At 41.0% G+C, this 10,732-nt stretch overlaps 1 protein-coding gene across 1 annotated transcript in view; it reads right to left on the bottom strand.

The window, feature by feature from the left end:
• The window catches only part of LOC127533172 (uncharacterized), a 173,980-nt gene that overhangs the window by 87,240 nt on the left and 76,008 nt on the right, over window positions 1-10,732 (bottom strand). The gene's annotated exons all lie outside the window — the stretch shown is intronic.

Below are 10,732 nucleotides of genomic sequence, written 5' to 3'. Positions count from 1 at the left end.
ATTACATGCATCACGGTAATGACTGAGTGCCGTGTGGGTGAGTGGGTGGGGGGGTGGGAGGGAGAGAGAGCGGCAGCTGCAGGCGGAGTTTGTGTGACAGAGCCAGAGGATCATAGACTGTATATACAGTCTGTATATATACAGTCTATGGGGAGGATTCAGTCAAACTTTTGGGGCGGTTTCTTGGAGTTCAGCAAAGTTTTAGAGGTATATTGTGTGTAAATAAATCCAAATATTGTAAATAATAGTTTTAGTATTTTTCCTGACGTGATTTTATCGTGTTTTGCTATTTTTGTGTGTTTTGATGAAATGAGTGCACAGACAAGATTCAAGATTCAAAATATTTATTGTACCCTTAGGTAAATTCAGTTTACAGTGATTGAGTTCTCTCGTATTGTCACAAGACAAGACAAAATGACGACAGTGCTATGGCAAAAAGAACAAAGAAGATGGAAAAAGCAAGATGAATTAAAAACATAGTAAAAAGTAAATAAATAAAAATGGCTAAAAATATGTCAGAACAAGCTAGATAAAAATGTGCCATCCGTGAGATTAAGATGAGAGAAGCAATACAAGGAATAACTATATTAGTTATATTTCAGTTTCTCTCATTTGTTGATAGCACAGATTGCTGCTGGTACAAAGCTGTTTTTGTAACGTCGACTTTTACAGGCGGGTACTACCCTGAAACTCCGACCTGATGGGAGCAACTGAATTTCACCGTTAAGAGGGTGGGAGTCATAGGCGTCAGTTTAGGGGGGGACGGTGGGGACGTGTCCCCCCACTTTTTGTCAGGGGTCATTTTGTCTCCAACACATTCAAATTCTTCACATGTAAGCAGTTGTAAACCCAGTTATTTTCAGTAGTATAGAAAATTCCGATGCTCATGAACGCACCATCCGCACTCGGCCGAGAGTTGCACAGACACGCAGCACACCTTCATGAGGTTAAAAAAACAAAAAAAAAAAAAACCGCGCAGATGCTAAATTTGCGCCTGTGCCAAGTGGAAGCTCTGACCAGAGGCCTGCAGGTGCAAAATTTCGGCCCGGGAGAATTAGTAGTATAGCGGCCCACAGACCCCTCTACCAGTCTGCGCGAATGGGCACAATTTATTACTGGACCGTGGACCAGTAAACAGTAATTTTTTACTGGACCGAAACAGTTTTTACTGGACCGAACATTTTATGCACAAAGGTACCAAAAGTTGATGTATAATTTAATTTTAATAATTGTTATACAAATTTACTACTTTATTAATTATGTCCCAGATACAACACGACGCCATGGGCGAAGAGAAATTACCGTTTTTATATAGAATAAACCATACAAAGTTAACTATTGGATAAAGAAAAGCACTCATTTGAGATCAAAACATAAATCATGTACTCAACCATGCTAGAAGTACTATAAATCACAGAGCAATGTGGCTGGGTCAAGCAGAGCGACCTTGTAGAAGCGAAATGAGGTGTGGTTTATTTATTTTCTGTTTATACCATGCGTTTTTATCGCATGATATCGCTGTTCACATGAGAGCCTCTCTGAGGAGCAGCCCTCCCCATCCGGACGGCGCGCCGCTGCGCTGCGCTTGCTGTGTGCTTTGACTTTCGGAGCAAGACAGCGGCGCTTCGTTCCGTTGCGCGGCGTGGCGCGATCGCATTATGTGGAACTTCGGGGTTACAGGAAAAATATTACACCGGACATGAGACCAGTAATGTAGTAAGTTTTACCGGACTTTTGGCACACAAATCGGATTTGACCGATGGTCCGACGTCATTGGCGCACTGTGCTACGTGCATGTACCGATAGCTCAACAGCTTGAGCCTCTGCCTTTAGTGTGGTGGTTGTGAGTTTGAACCCAGCTTGTGGCATTTTGCCGCCGTTCTTCGACATTTTCTCAAAATGCTGTGGTCTCCATCCCCCCCACTTTTAAAAACAAACTGACGCCCTTGGTGGGAGTCATCTCTTACAACAGAGTTAGCTATCCTCTGTAACTGTTTGGTAGACAAAAGACGAAAGACTGATTGGGAAGGAAAAAGTAGACTGTGCCACAAAAGCACACCTTGGATGTGTAATGAGTGTCATGTGGGTCTCTGTCTTCAGGTGGACAGGAATTGTTTCAGAAACTACCACTGCTAAAATTAAAAACGCCTGGCTATTGACAAATATAGCAGCCTGTAACGTGGACTCAGAAACCTCCAGAAATGTATAACTGTCTGAGTTGTTGTAAAATAGTTTGAATTAGATTTTTGCAATCTCAGAAATGTTCAATCTGCACTTTTCAAGAATTTATAAAAAGAAAGTTGAAGAAAATTCATTTCCATTTTTGTCCTTTTCTTTGTATAACAAACAGTTTTTGGTATTTAATTACATGAGAATGGTAAATACTTGACAGATGTTGAAAGTTCTACTTCTCCTGGAAAAAGGGTGTAAATTATTTACACACAGGGCATTTTTGACACAATTATTGACAAAAATAGACAAACAAGACCAGACTTTTTAATAAATATATCTATTATTATAGTGCGATTAGGGTCATGGGGGGTTGAAGTCTATCCCAGCTGACTCTCTGGACAGGTCACCAGTCTATCACAGGGCTACACAGAGACAAACAAGCACACTCACATTCACACTTACAGACAGTTTTTACCAACGGACCTCAGCATGTTTTTGGAAAACTCACGTATGCAGAGGGAGAACATGCAAACTCCACGCAGTCCTGGGCTGGGACACAAAACAGGGATCCTTGAGCTGTGAGGAGACGAAGCTACCAGGCCACTATGTCCGCTTTAACATTTAACAACAAGACTACACAGGTCTGGAAAATAACCGCAATTCGGGTGGTCCTAGTCAAAAACAAAAATCCCCAGTGTGAATAGCATATATCTCCTATCCCTGAAGAAAAATGAAAAATTCAGAAAATCTTTCTTGCCATCAGCAATCAGACTGTTTAATTCAAAAGTAAACAGGGGCCTGTTTCACGAAGCAGGTTCAAGAAACTCTGAGTTTCTTCCGCAACTCTGAGTTGATCTACTCTGAGATAGAAAACTCTGAGTTTTCGGTTTCACAACGGCTGATCTGAGTTGGGTTAATTAACTCGGAGTAGGTTGACCCGGAGTTACGCGCGTGCACCGCAACTCTGAAAAGACAGCATCAATAGAACCCCAATTCGACGAGTCACCATGGAAACGGGGAAGCGAAAGGCTGCATTTTTGAACTGGAAGTTTTTAACGCGCTCATATAGCGAGTTTGAACACGTTTTTAGAAAGAACTGCAACACCGCTGCAGCTGCAAAAGAGAGGGAGACGGCGTGGAGAACACTGCTGCCCAGATCAGTTCGTAAGTTTAAATGTAGTCCTTTGTAATTGTAATAATATTACAGGGAATAACTGTCTGAATGGTAGAATATTGAGTTATTTCATTTAGGGGAAATCTCGCGGGGGAGAAGCGCACGGGGCAGCAGCTTAAGATGAAATATAAAAACATTGTTCAAACAGGTCAGACCTCGGCATTATCTCATGGAGGTACTTCATGTTGATCATGTTTTACATTGTAAAGTAGCCTAAATATTAAGTGGCTGTTTGACTGTGCAGTTGTTTTATCCACACATAGCCTAAATGTCTGCATCCATATCATGTCTTGTTAAATAATTAAGACTATTTAAACTAACATAGACTTCTGCTCAGCCAACAGAAAGAAAGCAGATGCCTGTGAAACGGTGGAATAAAAGGTCATGGATGCATGTATATATATATATATATATATATATATATATATATATATATGATTATTTAGTTTTCTTTGTGTCTTTTTTTGTATTTTGGCCCCTTCACACCACAACAGACCTTGTAATTGTAAGTAGGCAATACTCCAAAGATTTATCCAAATGGTAGTTTAAGTTTTATACAGAGGTATGTTACTGATAGTTCTCTTCCCATTCAGATTTTGGGTGGAATATAGAGTGTGACATTTAGCTTACACTGAAGTGTTGCACATTCTCATCCTTTTTAACAGAGCATGGCTGGACAGCAGCAGGATGGTCCCTCAACGTCCACTGCACAGACTGACACAGTGAGATGGATGTTCAGGAAACACCAGAGGTTCATTCTGTGGAATTCATGTGCAACTGTATAATTTAATGTCCTCTATGTATTCCCAGTTATCAGTAAAACAGATGTACAAACTGCATTTGCTGAGAAAAATCAAAAAAACAGATTAGGAGGGCAGATCTGGAAATTGAAATACTGGAGCACAAGTTAGAGGTGGGTGATGGTCACAGGTGAATTATGTTAACTATTGGAACATTAACTGAAATATCTTTTATTTGTAGGAAATAAAGAAGACCAAATGAAATGTGTATCTTGTCTTTATTTGCTGTGGTGGTGATGATGGTGACTTAAACTCTAAAGTGATTATTGCATACGGTGTCTCTGACTGCTCTGCTGTCCTGGATAGCTGCAGGTGGATGGGCTCATCATCTGGGTCTTCAGTTTGTAGGGCAGGGTGTTGCTCTCCTCTAATAGTGGTAATATTATGAAGAACAACACATGCCACAGTAATATCACAGGCCCTCTCAGGGGTCACCCTGAGGAGACGTAGGCTCTGGAAACGGGCTTTCAGCAGGCCTATGGTCATCTCCACCCGGGCTCTGGTCCTGCAGTGAGTCCGGTTGAAGTTCTGTTGGGGGACTGGTTCAGGGTCAGGGTATGAGGTCATCAGCCTGGGTTGGCATGGTAACCCCTGTCACCCAGCAGAAGGCCATCAAACTCTCCTGTAATGTATAGTGGATACATCAGAGCATATTAAAGGAGAGAGGCAAGAGAATTCTATTGTGAAAATCTTTAGGCTGCTGACCACGATGCACTCTGTTGCTCAGGTTAGACTCTCCATAAATCCTGGAGTCATGAACAGACCCAGACCACGTGGCCTCCACATTAGAAATGATGTATGCAGCATCACATATGATCTGGACAGTGCAGAGAATGACAGATGTTGAACTATGATGCAGTCTTTAACATTTAGAAACAGTAGTCAGGCTACCTGTAGCCTACCTGCACATTTATCCTGTGAATGGACTTCCTGTTCATGATGTGAGGGAGCTGTGATGGGGATGTGTGTGCTTCTATGCAGCCAATCACACTGGGAAATCCTAAGAGAAATTCAAATGACTAATCCCAGTCTGAGGTTGCAGCACAATGTCATGAACAGAATATGATTTAAAATGAATTTAACAGATCTCTACATCATTCACCTGCAATCCCGTGGAATTCCTCCTTGATGCTGTGACAGGTTTATGTCCAGGAAAACCACAATGATGAGTTAAAGCCGTTTCAGGGCCAGGAACACTTTTCTGACCGTCCTGCATATAGTTGCCTTACTGCAGTGCTCTGCATCTCCGACATTATATAAAAACTTCCATTTGCAAAGAACCGCAGCGCAACACACAATAGGCCTATCCACTGGATGTGAGAGCATGACTACGGCTGGTAATGTAAATGTAAGGACGGATTAGGTTGTTTATGTAAATTATGGACTTAAAACGATTATGAAACGGTACCGCTCAAACCGATAATTGTCCGGAAATGCGAGAACATTTATGCTCGGTCTGATAACAATCTACCTGACGAATATTTAATTATCTGTGCAGTAATGCTGCTCCTTTATCCACTGGATCGTAAATAAAAGCCGTTCTACGCCAAAACTCGCTCGCTTACTGACTGAATGAATGAGGAAATGAAACAGCGTGTGTGGCTGAAAGTGGGCGGAGACGGAGAGAAACTCGAGATTTTCTCAGATAAACCTGCTGCCGACCAGGTTCAAGTCATAGAGTCTGTTACTGCGGTAACTGACCGAGAGTTTAAGTTACCCCTCTTTGTGAAACAGGCTAGAGTTACCCCTCTGTCTCAGGGTTAAGTTACCTCGCTTCGTGAAACGGAAAACTCTGAGTTTCCCTCATTTCAGGGTTAAGAAACTCAGAGTTTTCAGTGAACCTGCTTCGTGAAACAGGCTCCAGATGAGAACCCAGACAACTGAATTTCCCTTCGGGGATTAATAAAGTCATTGTATTGTATTGTTTTGTATTGTATTATCTGAATTATGACTTTAAGTTTGGACAAGTCACAATGATAGATATCTTAAACTAGAATCTTAACAAATCCAGTTCAGTTTTGTTTACGTAGTGCAGATTCACAACACGTTATCTCACAGCAGTGAGCATACTAAGGTACAGACATTATGTATTATAGACAGAGACAGGGCTGGAGTGGGACTCATTTTCAGCCATGGAGTTTCATGCCTCACACTGGCCCACTTTAGATCACAACCTATTGTTATTAAAATCACGTAATTATAACCTTACATGTTAAGTCTACAATAGCGCACTGTTCCATAAAGCCTTGTAATTCAGTGTATTTTTCTAAAATATTTCCAATTCAGTGCCGATAAGGGTTGCTTTCACAATGTGGATTTATTTCAATTTGATTTATCTCACATCTCCATCATTCTTCTTTACAACAATATCAGAATCAATATTCTGTTCAAATAAGTGTTCACAGATATCCAAACCTTAAAAATGAAATAAAAGAATAAATAAACACATTTAATATTAAATGTAATAAAATAAAGTGTTGTATTTTCTAATAACACTATCATCTCTTTTTCCTCTACAAGGAAACAGTTCCATCACAACTTAGATTTCACAAATATGAGAACATGAGTTAAAGGGCAAATCTCCAACACTATTCTTTACAACATCAGAATGTATGTATGTACATCCTGTGACTGAGGGCGAGCAAAGTAATCAGAACTATCAACCGAATCATCTTCATCTGTCTCATTCCTAATAACATAATATAATCTATAACTTGTGGTTCAGGTTCTGCTGCTGTGATCAGTCCCTGAGGAGACTCTGCTCTCCCTTTCACACTTCCTCTAGTTCCCCTAGACTCGCCTGCATCCACATCACAATAAAAAAAAACTGTACACACATTTTGACTCAGCCAATTAAGATATTTTCAATGTCAAAATATTCAGGCTTATGTCATATTACTTTCATTCTGTTCCCTTTCAATTGTGGACTTTGTGTATTTACTGTCTTACTTTTAATGATTCAAAAACAAAATGGGTCACTGCTATTTTATGGGCATAGAAAGTGGTTATATTGGAACTAATGCTTGCTTGTTCACACATTCTGTTCCAACAGCTCACTTGTTCTTTCCACACTGACAGCAGTAATCCCCTCATCACTACTGGCTCTGCTCCTGACAATAAATCACATTTTAAAAATGCTCATAATTCTCAGCACAAATAAAACCTTTTAAATAAAGCCCCTTTTTATAAAACGTTCTGATCAGTTCAGGTCAGTTTCATTAATGTAGTGCTGCTCATGGCTGCTGTTTGGTGCTGGATCTTTCTTCTGATTCTGAGAGGCTACAAGACAAAGTTTTTCAGTGATGTGCCGTCGCATCATACTATTATTTAAATCATATAACGTTATGTTTTCCGCCACAACGCCACACAATTCATTGACTTGATAATTAACTTGAATGGTGGTTTGAAGGCAAAGTTCAACATCTTGCCGTACCCGTTTCATCCCCCTCATTTGTCGTTTCAAACCGCGAGCTCTTTGTAGCGAAAAAGTTTACAATTTCAGCACATTTGAGTGCATGTGTTTCCAGAGCTTTTTTTCATTAATCCTTCTCCATGCCACCCTTGCACGTTCTAGTTTCCATCTTTCAAATACCTCTGACCATGTGCACGGACGTGTTATGTCAGTGTGCGTCTGCAAACAAAGGAAAAAAGAGCTGCCAGTGGAGGCGGCCCAGGGACCGCTATAGCAGTACACGTGATCAGCCCAGTCCATAACTGAACACCGGCCCAAGAAAACTAAACCAAACAAAAAGTGAAGACCGTCCTTCGCGGCCCAAACATCGGGCCGGCCCACCGGGAATTGTCCCGGTCCTCCCGACTCCGGGCCTGGACAGAGAACAAAAAAGGTATCCATCTTCCTCAACCAGTTGGGTGAGAGTGGGAATGAGGGGGGTGGGGATATCAAGAGGTGTTGGGGAGGGAATGGCAGGTTGGCAGGTGGTGAGGGCTGTGGCTGTAGATCAGGAATGTGTAGCTCAAGGCCTCAGGGGAATCACAGAGTTAGTGACATGTGATGGTGATATGTAACAGCATACACACAGTCGAGAAGAAAAGCTCAGGGCATCATGGGAGTCCCCCAGCAGTCTAAACCTATGGCAGTATAACTAAGGCCCTAACTATAGACTTTATTAAATAAGAAAGCTTTAAGTCTAATCCTAAAAGTAGAACCCAAACTGGGAGCTGATTCCACAACAGAGGAGCTGATAACTGAAGGTTCTGCCTCACATTCTGCTCCTGGAATGTGGAAAGTTAAACTGATGCTTTAAATATCTCAAACTGGAATCCTGTCATGTTAGAATGTAATTAGATGTAATGAGATGTTTTGAATTAGAGTCTGCGACCCTCCGAGACTGATCACTACGAACCATACCACACTTTCTAAACAACACTATTCATCTGCAATGAGTGAAAAGAGATAAGGGATCATGTACAGGCTGCAGGTATGCTGTAGTCCAGGGGTGTCCAAACTTTTTTCACTGAGGGCCACATACATAAAAATATAGGAGGGGCTGGGCCACTTACTAGAAATTATGTATATAGCCTTAACTTTAGTGTATTAAAGTTTGAAAAATCAATTAAAAGTGGTCAAATATGTTATATTGTTGAATATAATTAGACAAAACCACCTTCATCACAGCTTTTCATAAATGGATCTTTATTGATTTACTCAGAAAAAGCTTTAGTAGCTCATTCTCAGAACAGCAGCCTTAGATTTATTCTTAGACAGAAGATTTACAGTACAGAGAAAAAATAATAAAGGGGAAAATGGGACAGGTAAATTTCAAGCTTGTTATTTAAGTTACTAGGATTAGCAACACACCTATTAACATTCATTTGAAACGGTTATCAACATTAACAGACTGAACTGGACTTAATAACAGGCGTGCATCTAATTTTAGTAAATTATTCTTGTGAGTATCAGCTGCGCTGGGTATGTAAATCGGGCCATCCAGCTGCAGTGCTGATCTGACGCCACTCGTGCGAAAAATCCGGACAAATGTCACTTGATCAAGGAGTAAATCTGCATCAGATGAGATTGGCTGACTTTGCGTGTGCTGTGTGTGCGCTGTGCACAGCGGTGTGTACTCTGTGTGTTAACAAGAAAAACGCATATAAGAAAGTGGTGCTTAAAAGCAGAGTAGTAACAGAATTGATGCTTTGTCGCACGTGTACCTGCACATGCATGCTTATTCCGTCTGTTGTAACTCCACACAGCTTGTCCCATTTAAGTCCCATTTTGTCAATTGAGTCTGACACAGCTTCAAAAATATCCATACCCATTGTTGTGCCTTTTAGACTCTTAAGATCGAGCAGCTCCTCTGTAACTCCAAAGTTCTCGTCCACTCCCCGCAAAAAAATTAGCAGCTGTGCGGTGTCTGTGGCATCAGTGCTCTCATCGCATGCGATGGAGTAAAAATCAAAAGCACAAGCTTTATCAGACAGTTGCAGTTTAATGTTGGCTGACAAGTCTTCAATGCGTCGCACAATTGTATTTCTGGACATGCTGACGTTGTTCAAGTCCTGCACTTTATCCGGGCACATTATTTCGGCGACTTTAATGAGGCAGTATTTTATGAGGTCTACATCTGAAAAAGGCTTGCCACATCTTGCGATGAGTTGGGTGACCTCGTAGCCTTTTCCTGGACTTTTTGAGCACGAAAAAAATACTGATGCTGACCCTGCAGGATAGCTACCATTTGCTTTACTTTCTGCTCTCGCTCAGCACCAGTGTAGGATGCATAGCCTGATGTTTGGTTTCATAATGACGTCGTACATTATGCTCCTTCATAACTGCCACAGTTTCAGTGCAGATCAAACAGACACACTTCCCCTTGAATTCTTTGAAGAAATATTCACTCTCCCACCATGTCTGAAATTTTCTGCACTCAATTTTTTACTTTTCGCTTCTTTGGTTCTGCCATGTTTAGTTACTTGGGGTAAATTTCTTCTGTGATTGTCCTTTTTGGTGGAGCAACTGCCTTGATCAACGGTAGCTCCCCCTGGTGTTAAAACTAAGAAGTGCAATACACTCAGGCAAAAGTTGAAGTGCGGGCCATATTGTGTTCTATTTATAAAATTTCTTGCGGGCCAATTAAAAACGAACCACGGGCCGCAGTTGGCCCGCGGGCTGTAGTTTGGACACCTCTGCTGTAGTCGATCGCTCATTTCCCGCTACTAATCTCTTTTGGCTAGCTACGTGTAACCGGGTCTCTACAAAACTGCAAAAATAAACCTCAAGGTCTGGGATCACCACAGTTATTTGGTGATGTTCTGGTTCGAGGATAAAGAGCATATATTCAAACAGAATAACTTCTTAATGTTAGGCAGTCGAAAATGAGCAACTTCATACAGAGAATAACAGACTCAAACCAACTATTCTGTTATACAAAAATTATTATTGACATGTTCCAAATGCATATACAATTTTTTTCAAAAATTCCCACCAAAAGGAAAAACATATTTTAAAAAAATATCCAGCCAGAACAAAAGGTTTGTTGCAGCTTTAGTGCCTTAATTTAGTTGTGCACAATAGCTCAGTCCAACGTCACTTTTAGAAGTTGTCTTCCCAGTCACACATGATGGAAAT

This window comes from Acanthochromis polyacanthus, chromosome 3 (assembly GCF_021347895.1).
Source record: "Acanthochromis polyacanthus isolate Apoly-LR-REF ecotype Palm Island chromosome 3, KAUST_Apoly_ChrSc, whole genome shotgun sequence".
Taxonomy (NCBI): Eukaryota; Metazoa; Chordata; class Actinopteri; family Pomacentridae; genus Acanthochromis; species Acanthochromis polyacanthus.
The sequence above is the reverse complement of the archived record's forward strand: the minus strand, read 5'-3'. Positions and strand labels throughout refer to the sequence as shown.